Source organism: Panthera tigris, chromosome D1 (assembly GCF_018350195.1).
Source record: "Panthera tigris isolate Pti1 chromosome D1, P.tigris_Pti1_mat1.1, whole genome shotgun sequence".
In the NCBI taxonomy this organism is placed as follows: domain Eukaryota; kingdom Metazoa; phylum Chordata; class Mammalia; order Carnivora; family Felidae; genus Panthera; species Panthera tigris.
This window is the reverse complement of record NC_056669.1, coordinates 37571485-37592269: the sequence shown is the minus strand read 5'-3', so window position 1 is coordinate 37592269 and position 20785 is coordinate 37571485. Positions and strand designations below refer to the sequence as shown.

The following is a 20785-nucleotide window of genomic DNA, read 5'->3' as shown; positions in this document are numbered from 1 at the left end:
TCCCATATCTCAGTTTAATGTAATCAATAGTCTTGAGTACCCACTATACGCCAGGCAGTACCGTTCTAGGAACTCCTTGAGATACAGAGATAAATAACACAGGATTTCTGCCTCTGCTGAGTTTTCACTCTAATATCCTTAATTCAAGTACACACACACACACACACACACGTAAAACACAGCACAATGTAGAATACGAAAAATGAATAAGAGAAAAATAAACCACTTAGAGGTCTGGAAATTGAAAAGCTCATGTACAGCTCTTATGTACGGGCTTGAAAAAGGCTTTACGAAAGAGTGTTGGAGGTTAGCCAAAATATGGAAGAGGTTCAACACCTTCCCAACAATTTCACTAAGCAAAGACACAGCATGGAAGAAAAAAAAAAAAAAAAGGAGTGAGGGGACGTTACAGCTACTGTAAGACACAGACCACTTTGGAGTATAGGATACTTGTAACACATAATCAGAGAAAAGCCTGAAATGGTAGAAGGTCATGACAAATAAGTAGATATTTAGATACTTAGCTCTGAAAGCAGTGAGAAGCTACTGAAAGTTTCTGTGTTTTAGGAAGATTATTTTAAGAACAGGTCAAAGAACAGATGACAAGGGCAGGAATATCTATTTGGAGACCTCCCCAAGTCAGAAGAACTAAGAGACTAACTTAGCAGTAAAAATGAAACGGGAGTGGATACAAGGGACACCATGGAGACAGAATCAATAGAACTTGGCAAATAACGCGACATGATGAGAAAGGGATCAAAATCCGATCCCAAGTCTTGCTGACTGAGCAACCAGTGTGCCAAAGCAGCAAAAAAGAAAAGTAGGTAGTTTGGGGAACTGACAAGTTTCGTCTTGAAATTTTTAAGACTGAGGTGGCATCAAGGGCATCCACAGGGAAAACATGCAGCACCTCATACACTAGTAGGCCAAAAGATTTCACATTTGACTTGGTCATGCATTTCTTCATTCATCCATTCATTCAATTCATTCAGGCAGGCAGGCAGGCAGTGTCAGTTTACTACTTACTCTGTTACATGAGTGCACTGTGACAACTGTGACAGTATGTACGATACAACAATATTAGGTGTGCTCCCAAATGACAGCCTCATGGGAAGGGCAAACCCCTTTTTAACTATCTGGGGATCTGATTGTGATGAATGCTATAAGGGTAGCTTAAAAATACCACAGGAGAATAAAGGAAGAAAAGATTGAATGTGATGGGACAGGCTAGGCAGACTTGAAAGATGTGTCATTTCTGAGGGATAGTGTCCTGTTAGTAGGATTTAATGGTAGAATGGAAGAGTGAAAACAACTGAGAGAGGGAGAACAGCATAGATTATTTGGGGAAGCAAATGTGACTGGCTTTGTGGGTCATGGCAGGGGTGGAGGCGAGAAAGACTGAACTATGTTCTGCGAAGAAACCTGGATACCAAGAATTCAGATTCCATTCTAGAGGCAGGGGAAGCCATTAAACATTTCTGAGTAGAAGTGTTATATATTTTGCTGGCTTATGGAATATCGACGGAGGGGAAATTCTACAGGAACTGAGTTAATAGCCTACTGAATTAGGTCTCTTAATAGACAACTGAAATGGGCCACAGAATAACAAAAATAGGAAATACAGGAGAAAAAGTTTGAATGAGATATGTGGAAACATGCAATAGATTTTGATGTTGTTGAATCTGAGGTTCTCACAAAATATCCACATGAATGTGTTCATCAAGTAAGTGGAAATGCAAAACTTTTCTAGTTTTGACATTCCCTGGAGAGGTTACAGTTACGTGATAGCTAAAGCCATGAAACTGAATCATGTAGCTTTGGAACAGCATACACAGCAAAAAAGAGATGTGAGATTTAGTGAATGGAACTACATTTATTTTCACAGAATAGAGACTGGAGGTAGAACTATAGAAAAAAGTAGATGGAAAAAACAAAGAGTTTAGTGAAAACCAAAAGAATGTTTTAAAATCAATAGTTAACAGTATATAATACTACAGAGCAGTAAAGGAAAATAAGAGTAAAATCCAATGGATTTATTAATATGTTAAATCAATTACTATGTCAACGTGGTCTATACAATGTTCTAGCGACAATAATGTAGTATAAATGAAACCACTAAAATAATGAGGCATGAACTGTCTTAACTTCTTGTCCCTCTCTCAGTAAATTTATCTATATCCACACTGACTCTTTCTTCCTATCTTAGATGATGACATTTCTCAAGGCGCCTGAGTGGCTCAGTTGGTTGAGCGTCCTACTTTGGCTCAGGTCATGGTCTTACAGCTTGTGAGTTCGAGCCCCACATCGAGATGGCTGCTGTCCACGCAGAGCCCATTTCAGATCCTCTGCTCTCCTCTCTCTCTCTCTCTTTCTCAAAAATAAACATTCAAAAAAAGAAGAATGATGACATATCTCTTCTCAGGTTTAAGGGCAGTCTTTCCTCCTTTGGAAGGTGTGTGTCTGTGTGTGTACAGGCATGCATAGGCTTTACACAACACTGGACACGTAGCAGGAACTCAATAGTGAGTTGCTGAATCTATGTCAGAATCATTAATAACACACTGAAGTCTACCTTCAACTATTCAATTGTTATTGCTCTCTGGATGTCATTAATGCCCTGAGGAACAAATGCAGGGGCACCTCATTCCTCTCAGTTCTTACCCTCCTTAACCTCTCCAAAGAGGTAGATAGTATTATCACTGCCTCCCTGTTGAGTTGCTTTTCTCCCTACACTTCCATTGCCATTAAAATTTACTGCCCTTCTTCTTTTTTTTTTTAATGTTTATTATTTTTTTTTAATTTTTTTTTTAACGTTTATTTATTTTTGAGACAGAGAGAGACAGAGCATGAACGGGGAGGGGCAGAGAGAGAGGGAGACACAGAATCGGAAGCAGGCTCCAGGCTCTGAGCCATCAGCCCAGAGCCCAACGCGGGGCTCGAACTCGCGGACCGCGAGATCGTGACCTGAGCTGAAGTCGGACGCTTAACCGACTGAGCCACCCAGGCGCCCCAATGTTTATTATTTTTGAGAGAGAGAGACAGAGACAGAGACAGAGACCAAGCAGGGAAGGGGCAGAGAGAGAGGGAGGCACACAATCCAAAGCAGGCTCCAGGCTCTGAGCTGTCAGCAGAGAGCCCGACGTGGGGCTCGAACTCACGGACCACGAGATCATGACCTGAGCCGTAGTCAGCCGCCCAACTGACTGCGCCACCTAGGCGCCCCTACTGCCCTTCTTTATACTGTTTTTTTCTGCTCTTTTCTTCCAGTTGCCCTCTCAATATAGATTCTCTTGAAAGTTCTAACCTTGGCTCTGCGCTCTGTGCTCAATCTCTCAGAAATACAGACTCCCACAGCTCCAGTTATCACCTCTGTGCAAAAGATTTTCGAACATATCTTTAGTCTTCTCAGCCCCGCATCCACAAATACTTGCTACTGGTACCATCTGGCCTACCCCCTCTTCAGCCCTATTTCTCACTCTGATCCTGCTTGGTGACTGCCCACACCTTACAATGACATTAAGCTGTGTAGTAGGTAACTAGAGTTACACCGTATTTTTCAAATTCTTTTTTTCAAATGCTTATACGCATCAGTTAACCAACTATTCTGATGGTCGGCCAGTGAATTATAGGATATTATAACTTTCAAAGACCCTGAGATCTTTCTAGTGAAACTCCTCTCATTTATACAGATAAAGTAGAGCCCAGAAAAGTGAAGGGAATGGTCTGAAATATCATATCAAATTAGTGGCAGAGCCAACTACAGAATCAGATTCCCCTGACTAAATCACATTGCTTCTGACAAGAGTGTGGAACCAAAAGAAGAAATACCTTCACGGTGCTTATTAGCTGACAGGGGAGATAGAGCACACACACATGCATACACACGCATGCATGCAGCACACACACAGGCACCAACGTTTCTTCTACATAAGCTCACTGTATAAGGATGAAGGTCAGTTAAGAACAATCAAAGAACTGGGGTGCCTGGGTGGCTCAGCTGGTTGAGCATCCGACTTCAGCTCAGGTCATGATCTCACTGTCTGTGGGTTCAAGCCCACATGGGGGCTCTCTGCTGACAGGTCGGAGCCTAGAGCCTGCCTCAGATTCTGTGTCTCCCTCTCTCTCTGCCCCTCCCCAACTCGCTCGCATGCGCTCTCTCTCTCTCTCAAAAATAAATAAACATTAAAAAAAATAATAGGCAAGACAAGATGAGATCTTGAATTTAAAAAAAAAAAAAAAAAAGAATACTTCCTGGGGAAGATAAAGCTGAATTGGATTTAGAAGTAGGTTAAGAATAAGACTACCCCAAAACAGTACCTTTCGGCCTGTTTCCCATAATTGCTTTAAGTTTTTGGACAACAAACACAGGGAACACATTCTATATGAGAAGACTAGACTGTTAATTAGATCCCTCATTTAGAATCCAGTATAAAGCCAAGTGATACTGCAGGATCTGAAAGTAAATGAAGATAACGCTCCAATGACAATGTGGTGTTATCGCACAGAATGTTACCGCTCCTTGACCCGTCATCTCTTTTACTGTGTAACAGTGCGTCATTTCCTTTCACTCCACTACCCAGTGGCCATGTGGCCTTGGGCAGGATGCTCTCTAAGTCTTAGTTTCTTTATATGCAAAACAGAGATGACAAATTGGTCATTAATTCAGCTCCTTGGGTTCCAAGTGACACCACCCACTCTCCCCCAGCAACTAGCCTCCATCTGCAGGAGTTAAGAAAGGGCATCAGAAATCCAAATGCTCTAGAGGAGTAAGACTGTCCTTCCATCTCTCCCTTGGCCTCACCCCCACTATCAGCAAAGTGAAGAGGAAACAACCAGAACTGTGGGTCGTCCATGCAGGACCTTAACTTTCCCACCCCCTTCAACACTCAGTCTCACCACATCCCCATCTTAAAAACCGTAAGGACTAACTTCATCATATCCTTCATCTCCGTTTTCGACAGTTCCCACAAGAAGTCAGAACGGCCAGACCCCAAACCTCTCTTCTGATCTCATCTTCCATTCACCCCTAACTCCTGTACTTTGGATTTTCAAGGTCAAACATCAGCAATTTTTCTTCTACTCTCTCTCTCTCTTAAATGGTCTCTTCACCTTTTACTCTTAACTGAAGCCTGGTTTTCCCAAGAACACTGCTCTCCCCATAGCTCTTTCAAATGGAGAATTAAGTCTTCATTTTCTCTCCTATACCCCTCTCCCACCACTGGCCCTGCAAATCGGGCCCTGTTCCTCACTGCCACTTTCAGACTATTCTTCCTGTCTGTGTTTACAAACCCCAAGCATTCAGGGCACCTGGGTTTCAATGGGTTAAGCATCCAACCCTTGATTTTGACTCAGGTCATGATCTCACTGTTTGTGAGTTCGAGCCCGTCGGGCTCTGCACTGTGACCACAGAGGTTCTGTCAACCTCTCCAGATACCACTTCATTCCTCTAAGCTTCTTTCTAGCCAAACTCCTTGAGGATGTCTATACTCACTGCCTCCAATCCCTCACCTCTCATTCTCTCAGAACCCACTTCCATCAGGCCAGCCAAAATGCTTTTGTCAAGGTCATCAACAACATCCACTCCATTAAACTCAGTTGTCAATACTTAGTACTCATCTATCAGCAGCAGTTGAGATAACTGGCCTTTCCTCTTTGAAATACTTTCAACACTCAGCTTCCAAAACTCATGGCTACCCTACTAGCTACTAACTACTCTTTCTCACAGATCTCCTATAATGTCTCCTTCTCACCTTAACCTCTTAACATTGGAGTACCCCTGAACTCTTAGTCCTTGACAACACCTCCCCTCCTTAATAATCTCACCCAGTCTCACAGCTTTAACAGCAATGAGTTGATGAACCCAAATTTTTAGTGCTATCCCAGATTTCTCTCTTGAATTCCAGATTCCAATAACCTAGTTATTTAACACCTTCAGGTGGATACCTAAGATGCCCCAAACCTAGCTCCTACCCTTCTTCCTGAAACCAGCTCTAACATCTTAGTAAATGGTAATCCAGCCTTCTATACTTTCTTGGGCCAAAAACTCTGGAGTCATCTTTGAGACTTCCATTAAACTACATGTTCAAACACTCAGGAAATTCTGTTGGCTGCACCTTCAAAACATGTCCAGTACCCGTATCCAATCACTTCTACCTCTTCTACATCTCTCTCTCTCCTCTGGATGCTTCTAACTGCCCATAAACCAGTGTCCTTGCTTCTGCATCCCAGTCTGTTTTTTGTTTTTGTTTTTAAGAAAGGCAAACTGTCTCATGCAGCACCTCATCTGGGGGTATCTGGAGTCCTGGAAATTCGACTACCCTAAGTTCTCCTACAAACGGACACTGAGAGTTGTTTAGAGGTTCTAGTGGGGGAGTGCAGCTACTCGGATACCCTTGACCTAAGAAGAATGCTCCTCCTCTATCAGGGAAGGGCGTCCTCTTCAACTAAGAAAACAGCTTTGGGACGGATGCACATGGACCAGTGAGGGAGGAGGAGGACACCTGACTAGGCAGCCAGATCGGCCAAGTCAACCCCGGAAATCAATGGGGTGACAGATGTTGCAGCCAGATCACTCCCGCATCTCCCCCCCCCAGTCTGTTCTTAAAACAGTAGAGTGAGACTTTTTGAAACATCAGATATTGTCATTCCTCTGCAAAAAAACCTTCCACTACCTTCCCATCTCACTCAGAATAAAAGCCCAAGTCTCCAAAATGGCCTATGAGGCCTTTGGCAATCCATTCCCATCCTAACCTCCCTGATCTTCTACCATTCTTCCTTTTGCTCCCTTGGCCTATAACTGACTCCTTTCTGTTCCTCAAACACACTAGGCAACTTCCTACTTGAAGACCTTTATTCCTTCAGTTATCTCTAACTTTATTCTCCCATATTTCCCATTTTTTTCCTTCAGCTTCTTTGCTCAAATATTGCCTTCTTAGTAAGATCTTCCCCGACCACTGTATTTAAAATTGCAAACTACTCTAAACCCACCCACTCATTCTCTACTCCCTTCCCTGCTTCATTTTTCCTAGAGTGCTTATTATCATCTGACATAGTTTTTGTTTTACTAATTTATTTTATATCTCCTTCACTTAGTTAATAATTACTGACTGCCAGGAAGACTTCACCTAGTTATAAGGATTAAATAAAATCACGTGTGCAAAGAATTTAGCACATTACTTGACAAACAGAAACACCAAAACAATTTAAACTATTTATACCTAATGGAGCCTGGAATAGGACACCTCCCACTGCCATCAGAGAACTCTAATTTATCAGAATAAGGTTAAACACAGGACTGACGGAGCCAAACAAATAAGACTCTAATAATTTGGTCAATAAAGAACCAAGGAACTGGGGTGCCTGGGTGGCTCAGTTGGTTAAGCGTCCGACTTCGGCTCAGGTCATGATCTCGTAGTTCATGAGTTCGAGCCCCACGTTGGGCTCTGTGTTGACAGCTCAGAGCCTGGAGCCTGCCTCAGATTCTGTGTCTCCCTCTCTGTCTCTCCCCTGCTTGCTCTCTCTCCCTTTCTCTCTCTCAAAAATAAACATTAAAAAAAATTTTTTTTTTAAAGAACCAAGGAACTAAACTGTCAACAATCAAATAGTCTCTCCTGAGGAAACTTAATACAATTCATTTAAAACAAGATGAGCAAACAAAAATAACCTCTACAGAAGAAAATTTTATATTTCCCTTGTAGCAACCTGTTCCAATTATTAAATCATTGTTGGAAACACAGATCCTTTCTGTTTTCACCACAACTGCCACGTACAATTTCACAACCAAAAAAGGAGATCTATAGTTAAGTGTTTTATAGTCGATTATGTTACCATACTAAAAAGCATCTTCACAATATAAAGCAAGGGATGCTTTGGCAAATGCTAACACATAGATAAGCTACTCTCCCACTCCAACCAGACATGTGAGTTTAAACTACAAGAAGAGAAATAGGTCTCATAAATTATGGAAAGTCGGTTAGGCTTTAGAGCCTCAACTTCATATTATGAGTAGAAATAAAAAATACTTACTCATTATCTCACTGAATAGTTATTAAAAAAATAACTGGAAATGCTATCTGAATTTTAAGATTCTTTTTGAAAAAAAAAATTTTTTTTTTAAGTAGGCTTCACCCCTTGCATGGCCCGGCACAGGGCTTGAATTCATGACCCCAAGATCAACACCTGAACCAAGATCAAGAGTAGGACAGCTAACCAACTGAGCCAGCCAGGCACCCCTGAATTGTAAGATTCTTTTATAGGTAAATCCTACTGCTAAAAAAAAAGAAAAAAAAAAACAAAAAAAACAGGCAGAGGGCAGGAATGTCCTGCAACTGATAACATGCTAAAATGTAGAAAATGAAGTCACTGTTAAAATGTTTAAGATTTAAGTTTAAAGCAAAAAACAAATATATATGGAGCTGTCTAAGAAACAAGGCATCTTTCCAGGACGACTTTCCAGATTAACAGCATTCCTCCCGGATATATGGCCCCTTCAGCACATTCACCCTTAATTCACAGCTATTTCTTACTGGTTCTTTGCTAATGTTTTCAAGCCAGTGTATGTGTTCTACTTTGGTAAAATGCACAAACTCAGTAAATGCTTAATCCAAGAAAATTTCCCAAATAAAAATCAGAACTCTTTAGGGGTACGTGGGTGGCTCAGTCAGTTGAGCGTCCGACTCTTGATTTCGGCTCAGGTCATGATCTCATGGTTCGTGAGTTGGAGCCCCACATTGGGCTCTGCGCTGACTGTGGAGCCACTTAGGATTCTCTCTCCCTCTCTCTCTCTGTCCCTCCCCCACTCACACAAGTACAAGCACTTGTGTGCACACACACGCATTCTCTCTCTCTCTCACTCAAAATAAATAAACTTAAAAAAAATCTATAATTATAGTCTAATGTATTAAATTCTGATTCATTCTCAACTCTTAGGAAGAGTAAAGATTATATGAACGTGCAAGCAATTTACATTCACAAATGCATTTATCCAAATTTGCAGGGCCATGGGTTCTATAAATGGGAAGTCCCTCTCCTCAGAATTCCCTGCTCTTTAACCCACTCCTCATCCCACCCTAAGCTATATCATTCTCTTTATTCCTAATTAAAAAGAAGCAAGTTGATCTTATTTAAATGTTAACTTCTAGTTCCACAAAATAATACACATACCCATGGAAGAACAGAACTTAGGTCTACAGTAAGGGAGGCACAATAGAGAACAGCTGTAGTCATACTCTGTTTTTTAATAGCTCTGCCACTATCTTAGCCAGAGTGACACAGTTTTCCTTCCACCACAAGATCAAAACAGAAATCCCATCATCTGACTCTTAGTCATTCCCACACATTTACTGGTCTGCTGTTGTTATAACAGAATGTCTTTTTCCTTTGCTACACTACTCCTAAGAACAATGCTCCACCCTTTTGGTATCAAAAGTTCTGCCATTTCAAAGTATAGCATTTAGGCGAGCAGTTATACAAACTAATTATTGGTAGAGGGACAGGAATTACTCTCTGTGTGCTTTTCAAAAGCGTACCATTAAATAAGATAAAGTCCTCTCCATTTTTCTATTTTTTTGTTTCAGTTAGGAGATTTTTTAAAATTATAATCATTCCTGAGAATTAATCAAGCTAAAAAGTTGCAAATTAAGAAAATTATGTTCAAACAAATAAATTGGGGTACCAACTACAGAAGTACTTCTTGCCTCAATACTACTAGGCTTACAAGCATCACTGTTAATGCTGCAAAGGCAGAGAAATCTGCCTCCAGAGAGCAGGGTTCACCTATCACCTCCGAATATTCCCATGCCTCAGAGTACCGTTCAGCTCCTTGGAAGGATAGAAACTAAGAAAGCCTGCCTCTAGCTAAAGGCCTCTTAGCTATCTGCCCCCCTGCTCTTACCAAGCTTCCCCTCCATTTGGGGAGAAGGAACTTCCTGAATCTCCCTTATCATGCCCTCTCATCTATCTCTTCCACAGACATTTACTAACATCAGCAATGGATTACATACTAGGGATAAAGTTGAAAATAGATTCATTTTCTTCAAGGGACTTACAACCTAATGAAGGTGCCAGATATGAAAGTGTCTCATAATAGTACTGTATAGCAATGAAGGAATATACAGGACACAACTGAAACAGAAGAGAACACAAAGCACAGAACAAGATGTAGAAGTGCTTAGTGGCTGAAAACATAAGCTTTAGGGTCACAGAGACTTGATCTCACCACTTAGCAAATAACAATTCAGGCAAGTTACTTACATCTGTCTCTGTTTGTTCTTTATAAGTTAACAATACCGTGGAAGACTATAATAAGGATCAAAAACATGGCCTATTGAAAGTTATTAGTGCTAAATAACGGGCAGTGATAGAAAATATTCAACAAATAGCCCTGTGGAAATATAAGAGTATCTTCTTCAGAAGGGAAAACAGAATGAGATCAGAAATAAGGGTCTCCTTTTAAGAAGGAATCGATTAATTAAATTAAAATGAAGCAAAGCATTTGGCTGCAAAAGTACTTTACACTTAGGTCTATACTGTAAAATGTCCTCATTTGATTAAGATAACTGCACGTACTAACTTTTAAACTTAAAAAGAGTTTGATGAATCACTTAAAACAAAGAACAAATATCAGGATGAAGTTGTTTTTTATATATGTATGAACATATATTATATTTATGTTTTTTTGTTTTTTATTTATCTATAAATAATATATTTATATTTTTCTATGTTATATATTTACACATATATTACACACCCATACACATACACACACATCTTATGTAACTTCTGACACAGTCAAACAGAAGACTGCCCAAAGCTTCACTCACAAAACCAATTCCGTCACCTGAATCTTTCAGTGTAACCATTAGCAAAGTATTGAACCTCTCTGCCTTTACTGGTTTGCTGGACTATTAATGGAATTATCATTACTTTATTGTCATTCATAGTATACTTGGAGGTATTTCGCAATAGTGAACAGAAATATAAAACCCAAGCACTAACAGACGCCATAAGTATATTTATAGTACTCTTATTTCTCCTGATCTAATATTTCGAAATCCAATAAAACCATTTCTACCGAAAGTAAAAAAGTATGTCTGAAAATTAAAGGTACAGATAAACATACCAGCATGATATATACCCTTCATTCAAACCAGCCTGAAAACAACTCACCTATCTTTTCGTATATCCTAGTAAACAAACGCCTCCAGAGGATCTGGGAGAGGTTGCATGTCTTTTGCTTCCAGGTACTACTGACCATAGTCATTACAATAAAATCTAAACCACTTGCCTTATTTAAATCGCTTCACTCCCTCCTACTGCCAATTTAACTTTTCTTCAGTAGTCCATGGAAAGAAAAGGTCCTTTTTAAAAAGTATTCTCTTGAAACTAATGTCCTGAGCACACGCATAACATGTTTGCCCAGGAACATTAAAGAATGTGTTCTATATTCTGCCTGTGAACAAGCTTTTCGAGGAATGCAAATTTGCTTTCAGCGCTTACACAATGGACCATAGTGTCATAAGCACTATTCATGTTCTATCAGTCATTCTGTTCAAAATTTTATTAAAAAAAAAAATAATAAAAAGCCTGCAGTGTGTATAAAACATTGGCACACAAAAGACTTATTGTCAGAATATTTGCAGGATCCCCAAAATAGAAAAACTACCAAAACCAAATTAATTTATAGCTTATAATTATTTTTTGAAATGCTACACCAGAACCCTAAATTTCTTAACCGATCTATAGTATAAAAAGATACAGCATAAATGATCTTCTCATCACGGCATCTGATGGATACAGATGAGAGAATACATTTTGTATTCTTCCGAGAAACAAAGGGGATTTGAGCTCTGGGACAGCTGGCGCATGTTGGCACTCTGTCTGGAAAATCCCAAGGTTCTAAGGTACACGTGACCTTGGGGACATTTTAATTTCATTATTTTGTTTTCAGGTCTGTCAACTATATTTCCCAAAAGTCAGGGCATATTATGTGGTAATGCACCAGCAAGTGTGAAAAACCAGGCTATAAAGGAAATGCCTTACATACTTTTTTTTCTGCAGAGTAGTGTTTCTTCAAAGCACTTATCTGGAAATATAAATAAATGGACAAGTAAAAACCAAAATATTCTAGCCAATACTAGCGTGTGTCCAGAGAATGGGGTAAAAATGGAGTAAGAGGCACCTTGAGTCCCAGTGCCAATCCCAAAACCCTCAGCAGCCCCTTAAAAGAATTTCTCAGAACTTCTAAATCTGACTCAAACTCTGAAGACGAGAGCTAAAATTAAAACTTATACGGATTCAGAAGTAGCCTAAAGGGGAAGTTATTTATAGTGAAGTGTAGCTGAGAAAATGTCATACTAAACTGAAAATTGGTCACATCATTAGAACTCAAAGTGCACGACTCTGAAACTGCATTTCCTTTTAGAAACAAATACGTCCATCCCAAATTGAAATACAAGGTCAGAAACACTAAAAAAAGGCAGTTGACCTATTATGCAATAAATGCTTTCTCAAAAACACCTTGAGGTGGACAAACAGAAAAACATATAGGGAATTCATTCCTTCACAAATGACCTCACATATGATTTTCTCATCCCATCATGCAAATCTGAATTCAGCATTAAAACCATAAAGTCACATATTCATTCTTCAGACTATCTAAAGGTTTGCTTTTTTTTTTTTTTTTGTAATCCTAGACAAAGCAAAACTAATTATTACTATTAACTAGTCACTCCCTGGCAGTGTAATGAGATAAAACTTTTCTGCACAAACGTCAAAATCCCAGAAAATAACACAGGTATTTCACTTTGTTTTCCAGTCATGAAGTTAAAACATTCAGTAGGAAAAGAAAAGCACTCAATGTCTCTTTCTCATTTTAGCCTGGAAAGGTTAAATTAAAAATCAAATGTATTAGCCTCATTCAGTAATTTCTCTCTCCATAATTTCTAATATTCTTCCAAATTTGTGAGGTCAGTTAATTGTTAAAAATCATAAATCATAAAGACTTTTTTCTTGCTTGTTTTTGTCTTTTTTCTCTATCTGTATAACAAGGATGAGGAACACATCTCTCTTTTTAAACAATTTTTTAAAGTATTAATGGTTAACATTAGCATAGCCCTTTACAAGGGTCAAAGCACACTATCTTCCACACATACTACCAACTCTAGGGCTACACTGCCTGGTACTAAATTCTGGTTCAGTCACCCTGTATGACCCTGAGGAAGTTACTTCACCTCTCTGTGCCTCAGATTTTGCATCTACAAAGTGGCAATAGTAACAATTCGAATACCTTGCAGGACTGTTATGAGAACTAAATGAACATATATAAAATACTTTTTTTAAAAGTAGGCTCCATGCCCAGTGTGGACCCCAACACGGGGCTTGAACTCAAGACCCTGAGATCAAGACCTGAGCTGAGATCAAGAGTCAGATGCTTAACCAACTATACTTAAAACTGTGCCTACCACATACACAGCAGTTAGCTGATTTTTTCTTATTGTCAGCATCATCAATCCTCATATTTAGGCCTCAAAGCAGCCCTATAAAAGGTAGGACAGCAGATATCATTTTACCGTTTCTCCAGATAAGGGAATCAGGCTCACAGAAATCAAGTGACCCATCCAGAGTCACAGTCAAGAAGTAGAATCAGAACTAAAGAGCCAAGGACTAAGAAGGAATCAAGACATTTCAGTACACTGTGTTGTATTATATCACAGTTTATTTTTTGAGCTTGTATAGTTCAACATACTACTGTTTCAAACATTTAAACACTCAAATAATTTTAGGGGCGCCTGGGTGGCTCAGTTGGTTAGGCGACCAACTTCGGCTCAGGTCATGATCTCGTGGTTTGTGAATTTGAGCCCAGGTCATGATCTCGTGGTTTGTGAATTTGAGCCCCGTGTCGGGCTCTGTGCTGACAGCTCAAAGCCTGGAGCCTGCTTCAGATTCTGTGTCTCCCCCTCTCTCTACCCCTCCCCTGCTCATGCTCTGTGTCTCTCTGTCTCTCAATAGTAAATAAACGTTAAAAAAAAGTATTAAAAAAAACATTTAAACACTCAAATAATTTTAAGCAGCACACACTAGTAGCCATGCTGAGAATGAGTCTTTGATCCAAAAGATACCTGCAACTCTTATTAAGTATTTTAAAAGTAGCAACGTGAGTCGGACTTTTAAAGAGAAGTATGCACTGAATAATCAGGTTGGCTGGACAAGATGAAACTGTCATCGATTTTCCAATACTCAGAATTTCTTTTAAATAGCAAGATGTATACCCCATGAAACTCCAGGGGTTCCATGTTAAGATTTATGCTGGGAAGTGGAAACAGAATGGCATTTGGAGTCAAAGTTTAAGTTCTAACTCCATCTCTTATGCACAGGAGACTGTGACAATCACATCACTTCTCTGAGCTTCAGTAACTCATCTATCAAAGATCTACCTCACGAGGCTGTTATGAGAAACAATGGAGATGATGTAGGTCAAAGAGCTTTGTAACCACAAAAACTACACCAAAATGTGTTATTATTACTATTAGCTACTTTGATTACACTGAGGGATAAAACTGGGCATTCATCATTTTCCCATGGAAAATGGCCGACAGAACTCTTCCAATAAATATCATCATGAGTATTTTGTGTAATTTTATAAGGTGACAATCTGGATTAGATTACACACAGTGAAAGAGAAATTTAGGGAACCTGCAAAGTAAAAGGAAATTCAGTAAAATCTGACCAGTTTCTTTTTCTGACTTTAAATTAAACAATAGTGAAAATTTTCAATCAAGTCATGAGGGAACTTAGCAGACATATTATCATCATAGCAGTAATCATAATACATTCTACTCGTGTGACACTTTTTTAAAAGCTTTTCACACATGTCATCATAGAAATACCATAAATATTATTCTGTTTGTTCACAAATATATGGCAACATTCATAAAATTTCCACTCTTAGGCAAATCCCTTAGCTTTAGTGTCCTAGCATAAAAAAATGAAAAAGTTAGATTACATAGTGGAGAAAGTTCTCTTTTACAGCTATATAGTATTTATTGGGGTCTGTGGTTAAAACAGAGGAAAAAAATTCAATGGAAAGAAAATTTACATTACTTAAACTTATTAGAAATGAAAAAGTTATTTTTAAATATTGCTTTTCTTATATCTTACAATTAAAACATGTTCCAAAATATTCAGAAAATTGGAAAATGGCATTTTATAGTTAAACTTACTAACAAATTTGAGAATTACAAAATGTTTCCCAAAAATTGGAAAACTACATTTCCTAATGTAAGATTATAATTCAGTAACTATCAGTATACCATACGCAATACAAAATATACACAATACTAAAACTAAGTCAAACTTCTATAATTCAGAAAATAATTTAGACTATTTCAATCCCTCAGAGATACTGTGACTATCAGCTATAATAATTCAATACTAAAAATATAAAATAACCAATTGTTTAAGGTCTCTGGCTTGGTATATAAAATATCAGATTCATGGGGCGCATGGGTGGCTCAGTCAGTGACACTTGATTTTGGCTCAGGTCATGACCCCAGGGTTGAGGGACCGAGCCTCACACTGGGCTCCACGCTGAGCAAGAAGTCCACTTAAGATCTTCTCTCTCTCTCTCTCTCTTCCCCCGTTTTTCTCCCCCCACCCCGCCAAAATAAAAAATAACAGAATAAAATATCAAGAAAATAAAACCACTCCTAATACTATATAACAGAATCCAAAGGGGGGGGGGGACAAAGTTTTAATAGTAAACTGTTCATACTATAGTTTAGCAAGCACCTACTATCTGCAAAGCACTATGCTAGTTACCATGATGTAAAAATTAAATCAAATCCTTCCTCAGAAGCATAAAACTTAAAGGCCAAGTAGGAATAGTACCATGGCCGGAGTGGGGGTGGGGGGATCTACTTGGACTACTAAGGTCTTTTTCCATCTAATGATTTCAAAATCAGAACCAGTCACATATCTGATGAAAAAACAGTCCATGTTTTTCATACACAAAACCCATATGTGCATTTAATTTTTTCAATACCAGTGATAATTAGTTATGATTTTATATATACACAGTGAAGTTGCCTGGCCCAACAAAAGTCACTACATGATTTAATGAAGTCTAGAACTGGGAGTCAGAACACTTCTAACACTAATTAGCTCTGTGACTTTAAAGGACTTGAAACGACACCAATCTTCTCTGGCCTTCTAGCACATATTGTACCTTTGGGTAAATTATTAAACTTCTCTAGGTCTGTTCCTGCATCTACAAACTTATAGATTCTAGAAAGTATCTGGATTGAAGGTTCTCACTTTAAGTGCAGATTCTTGGGCCCACTCCTCATGATTCAGAATGTCTGCACTGGAAGCTAGGAAGTTAAATGTCCACCAAGCAACACAGGTGACTGAAATATGCAGGTGGTCCTCAGCCACACTTGAGGTCATCACAAGTCCTAGTCACATCACTGTGACTCACAAATGATCTCTAAAGTCCCTAACTGTATAAAAAAAATGACACAACTCATGTAAGCACCAAGGTCTTAGGAATTCTGGATATAGCATAATGTGCAGGCCACAGTAGATGATAAATAAATATTTATAAAGAGGAAGAAAGGAAGGGAAGAGACTAGCTGTCATATTTTTGGCTAAGAAACATACAAAATGGTAGTAAAATTAAAATTGGGTGGAACATACATCACCAGCTGAAGAGCAAAAACCTCAGTCTGTACACACATATAATTTTAAATATAGCAGGAGCCACTGTCAAACTGCAAACTACTAAAGAGAAAAAGGGAAAAAACATTATGCGGAAGCCCAAAGAATTTTAATGGAAAATTACTGGTGACTAAAACGTAGCAACTGTTTACTCCAACACAGAATTTTAAGGACTGGGACTTGGAATTGGGACTCAAGTTTGAAGTTAATGGTTACTCAAATGCATAAATTTCATTTGGGGCAAAAGTATATGGATTCCAGAAATATTGTTGGCAATATTAACTTTTGTCCATTTTTAATTCCATTTTCCCATTCACTTACATTATAATTTTTGAGATGTTTTATCTTCACTTCTGATGATCTTCAAATGTCAATGGCTCTTAACACATTAACTGTAAACAAACACACAAAGGAACTTAGGGGAATTCAGATATTTAAGGAACCCTACAGTAAAGTATTCTAAATTATTCTATAAAGCCTGCGGGGTAGGGAATGGCAAGAGGAGGTTCTGGTACCACGTCTAGCTGCTTCATAATTTATCTGACGTTCAAAATGTAGTATTGTTCTAATGACACTATCCTCTTAATCATCAAGCAAAGAAAAAAAAATCATCCAATTTTCTGTCAGAAGAAAACAACATTCAAAGCTAGAGAAAATTCTCTCCAAATATGGACACTCTGAATGCACTAATTACTGTGTACACGTTATCCTTTTCCTTCTCGGTAGTGCAGCCAATCACTCTACCACCCATCAACTTGCCTCGGGACTGTCCTCTAACCACCAGGTTTTGGCCTGGACCTTGAACACTAGATCTTCGGGTATGATCAGTTCTTTACGAAGACCCTAACATTAAAAAGACTAGGGTCCTTGGGGCGCCTGGGTGGCGCAGTCGGTTAAGCGTCCGACTTCAGCCAGGTCACGATCTCGCGGTCCGTGAGTTCGAGCCCCACGTCAGGCTCTGGGCTGATGGCTCGGAGCCTGGAGCCTGTTTCCGATCCTGTGTCTCCCTCTCTCTCTGCCCCTCCCCCGTTCATGCTCTGTCTCTCTCTGTCCCAAAAATAAAAAAAAATTAAAAAAAAAAAAAAACGTTAAAAAAAAAAAAAAAAAAAAAAGACTAGGGTCCAAATGTCAAACTGCTCTCCCTAATCTTCAGTTTTCTCATCTGTAAAATGGAAACAGTTAACACTGTTTATTTTATCCAATTATGATGATGATATGAGAAAATGCATATTAAAGGATTTAGCACTCAGAAATGTTATTATTTATACTTATTATTTATATTAGTATTAATAATCACAACAACAATATTAATTTACTAGTAGAATAACTGTCCACCACTTGAAAAGCAAAGCTTATCCCAGGGGCTTATATTTTTAGGTACTGCCTTTGGTGGTAATGGAAGAATATTATTCAATACCAGTAGCAGAGGACATCTGTATCGTATAAAATTTTATTTTTGACCTTGCTGAGCATCCTGGCTCAGCTCAAGAAAATTAAGCTCCTGGTAACCAGGAGCCTATCATCAGCCAAAGTTATTATTCCTTTTGCTAACACACGACCTGCTAACAGAGTCCTATCTGAAAAACTGCTCACTTGCAGTCATCTGTGAATGCAATTCTGTTAAGAAAGGAGATGCATATATTGGTTACTCATGCCTATTAAACCCTCTGAATCCAAGGAATAATACAATCCAGAGGAGACTTCTCTACCCTCTCCTACTCACTCCTAAATGATTAAACACCTATGTTTGACATTCCATGCTTAAAATAGTAATATTTAAATTAGGACACACAAAAATGAATAAACAGATTTCTGTGGATTTTCAAATTTGTAGGTCAAAGATATAAAAACACACAAAATATTGGCAAAAGCACTCAGAAACTAACAGGGCCCCAAACGGCAAGCTTTATTTCCCTTACAGATACCAAACCGTTAGAATTGAAATGAGAGAAAATACCTAAATAGAACCTGATGCAGTATTTTGGGGGTGGGAAATAAAACACATGGACACGTGGCTTGGAAATGAGCTGAGAACTGCAGAAGAGTAAGCAGTGTAGGCCACCATCCTCACCACCACGGCCACTTTACCACGCAGTTCCTTGAGCTCCTCAAAGGAAATAAACAATGAAAGAGTACAGCTGATCATTCTTCATTTGACTTCCATTTGCCTTTCACTTCACAAGCTGACGATTATTAAACATATCCCTTTTACATTATAATCCCAGATTAGGATTATAAAAATCTGGCCCAAAATAATACACAAAAAAACAAAAAGTTAAAAAACTCAAGAGTTTAGAGTGCTCCAAGATACAGTTTTCTTTTCTAGTCTGCTACCATATATCATGTCTCTCAGTGCATTTTCTACGTTGGTCACTGCTTTTGCAAGTCTCAGAAGTGAAGTATTGTAGACTTTAACCGGAAAATGTCTTCTTTGCTAAAATGATTCATTTAAATAATATGAAGAAGCTGCTAATTACCTCCAATACCAATTCTCTCCTATTTCTTATAGACAGAACCTCCCATTTTTAGCTTAACACAGGCCTCCCAGAAGAGACTATATATCCTAGCCTTCCTTTTGGCTACGTATGGCCATGGGAACATGTTCTGACCAACTGGATAGAAGCTTAAAAGACTACATGTAACTTCAAAAAAGTATCCTTTAAAGAGAGAGAACATACCTTTCTTCTTCCCTTCCTCCTTTCTCGTGACTACAATGAATGCAAAGGTTAGTGCTTCAACAAATGTTTTGGTTCACGAGATAACACTGGAATAACGAGTCTGTGCCCTTGACACTTCAGGTCCACTATATCGGATCTGTACTGACTACCCCTGGGTTTTTATGTGGGTGAAAAACTTAAATTATCTCTGTTAAGCCAGTTAGTTTGGATTTTCTCTTATACTCTGTGAAATCAAAACCCTAACTTTAAAAAAATAAGAAGAGTTTTCCAAGTATCACTATTTAGGGTTTTTGAAGTATATAGTTTAAAACACATTTTTTAATGTTTATTTATTTTGAGAGAGAGAGAGTGTGTGTGTGTGTATGTGTGTGTGTGCCCGCACACATGCAAGCAAGGAAGGGGCAGAGAGAGAGGGAGAGAATCCTAAGCAGGCCCCATGCCCGGTGTGGAGCCTGACCTGAACCAAGATCAAGAGTCAGACGCGAGGCACCTAGGTGGCTCAGTCGGTTGAGTATCCGACTTTGGCTCAGGTCATGATCTCGCGGTCTGTGAGTTCGAGCCCCACGTCAGGCTCTGTGCTGACAGCTCGGAGCCCGGAGCCTGGAGCCTGCTTCAGATTCTGCATCTCCCTCTCTCTCTGCCCCTCCCCTGCTCATGCTCTGTCTCTGTCAAAAATAAATAAACATTAAAAAAAAAATAAAAATAAAAGAGTCAGACGCTTAACAGACTGAGCCACCCAGGCACCCCTGAAACATATTTTAAAAGTTAATTCTTATTATATTGAAAACATAGCATCTGCCCTTATTTAATATAGACTAAAAAGTATTTAAAGAGCCCAAGAGATAATCACATCCAGTAAGAGTCTCTGAAAGAAATGAAAAGTCATCAGCGAGTATTGCCACAATAAGTACTAAGTACTTGGGCAGGGGAAGAACTACAAAGTTGATGCATTAGCAGTCTATAGTGATGACAGCATTGGTACATATACAGAAACACATTAAGAAGGACAGCACAATCAGTTCTGTGTAATAGAATTACAGGAAAGTGAACTGAGGTTATTATTTTCATTAAGAGGGCATCTTCACCAGTGTCTTTCATTTTAATAACCTTGTACCAACTTTTTTTTCCCCAAAATTTCCATTTTTAACCTGATTTCCTGTGGAAAGCAGGCTTATAAAATCACTCCCTGTCCTTAATTATAACCTCTCAATAGTTTTCAATCCTATCCACAGATTTAACTAAATCAAACAATAGGACAAAGATGGCAAGTGCTTTACCTATTCAAAAATAATTTTCTTAAAAAGAGAAAATACTCTCTACTAAAATCTAGAGAATTTCCACTGGTCAAGTCCTGAATCACATACAACCTTTGGCCCTGGTGATTTTGAATACAA

The 20785-nt window shown here is 38.8% G+C and overlaps 1 protein-coding gene across 2 annotated transcripts in view; it reads right to left on the bottom strand.

The window, feature by feature from the left end:
• Nucleotides 1-20785, bottom strand: part of MTMR2 (myotubularin related protein 2) — a 116826-nt gene that overhangs the window by 89466 nt on the left and 6575 nt on the right. Inside the window, exon 2 of one of the 2 annotated variants that reach the window (XM_007079042.3) lies at nucleotides 17035-17105. The exons of the other annotated variant lie outside the window; for it this stretch is intronic. The gene's annotated coding sequence lies outside the window, so the exon portion shown is untranslated. The remainder of the gene's footprint in view (nucleotides 1-17034; nucleotides 17106-20785) is intronic. 2 annotated transcript variants of the gene reach the window in all.